Source organism: Pteropus medius, unplaced genomic scaffold (genome assembly GCF_902729225.1).
Source record: "Pteropus medius unplaced genomic scaffold, Ma_sr-lr_union100, whole genome shotgun sequence".
In the NCBI taxonomy this organism is placed as follows: domain Eukaryota; kingdom Metazoa; phylum Chordata; class Mammalia; order Chiroptera; family Pteropodidae; genus Pteropus; species Pteropus medius.
In genome coordinates, this window is record NW_024351647.1 from 4,272,713 (window position 1) to 4,274,457 (window position 1,745).

Below are 1,745 nucleotides of genomic sequence, written 5' to 3' on the forward strand. Positions count from 1 at the left end.
CCCCCCACCACCACCCCAGGATCCTTAGGTCACTATTTAATCCAGCATAGATGAGAGTGATTTAGGTAAATTTCTAATAAACTAAGACGATATGCTAGCTCTTTCAACCTATTTTACTATATTTGCTATTTCTCCTAAAATTTTTTGCAGAGTAAAATATACCTATTTTTTTAATATTCCAACTCATTAGGTTCTAGCTTATTAAGTATGTCTTATTGTTTTATTATATTTAAGTATTATTTTAATCTCTTCATATGATCCTAACCTAGGGTGTAGAGTTTGTATCATTCAAGTCATTGACCTGGCCTAGTGACTGAAACTCACTTGTACTTGTCTGAACTTTCTTCTCTGCATCTTCACTCCTAGAAGTACTCTTTGAATGACACAGTTCTCAAAAGCGAGAAAAACTTGTAGATTCCTGAGATATCTTCTTTGTTTTAAAATATTTTTTTGAAAAAGTTGTCCCCCCATGTTCTTTGTTATCCACTCAACTCCCATGTACCCTCATTTAAAATATAATAATAGATTATGTCCAAATAATTCTGTTAAGTCTCTAGTGTGGTTAAAAGTGTTATCTGTTTTTGAAAATTTGGCCAGTTAAGAAAGTTAAGGTTATCTGTTCTTAATCACATCCAAAGTTTCCATTTCTGGTAGGTTGTATGATTGTTCCCAAATATTCTCTATTCTCTTTGTGAAAGCATCATCTATCCCTGTCCATTGCCAAGTGATCCCAGTGCTTGCTATAGGGATGAGAGTACTTCCCACTTAACTGACATTACACTTGGCCATGTGACTTATCTGGACAATGAAATGTAAGCAGAAGCCTTAAGAGCACCACATGGTTTGCTAGCCCTCTGGCAATCAGAAGGCACACCTCAGAGAGAAGCTGCTCTTTTAGCATAGACTCAGGAAGAAGATAGCACTCTGAGCAGAGCTGTTGAGCAGATAGCTGTCTCCAGCCAACATTTAATCTAAACAATCGCTAAACTTTGGTTGTTGTGAGCCTCTGAGTTTTGAAAAGTTTGTTACTCAGCATAACCTAGAAAAGTTGACTTGTACATCGTGTAACTTGCCAAGAAAATCTACAGAAAACCAACCAAGGAGAATAGGTTCACTTTTTTCTCTCTCTTCTTTGTCATTTTTCATATATACCTTGAAACATTGAACCCAAATTAAAGTTTATTTAAAATTTATCTTTCTGCATGTGGGCTTATATTAAAAGGAACTTAGGCATGCTTTTCTATCTTCTGATAAATACGATCCTGGGAAACCAGCATTAAACACTGCTTCTGTACTCCTTTTACAGATTCTTTGCAAGTATGTTCTACACATTTCCCAATGATGGTAGAGAATATTCCACGGTCCTGGGAATAGATGGGATAGTTATGAGGTCCCAAGAACATAAGCTTCCTCATGAGGCCTTCTATTTTCCTTCTGAGAGAACTTATTACACATTACCCCAGGAAGACAGCAGTTTTCCCATTTGTTTTTCATTTCCAGAAGTGTCCCTTGGTAATATGTTGGCTTTAATTTCATGAGTATAGACTTCTTGCTTCTACTGACTCTAGATCTAGTTACTGTATCTACTGCCTGAGATATTTGCCCCTTAAGACTATTTTCTTGTTTGGAAATTATAGCTATAAACTAATTAAGAACACCACCCTCTCTTTTCTTAAAGATAGGCTTAGTTATTACTTCAGAAACAATGTGATTACACAAGATTAGTTAGATTAATCAATGCTTTA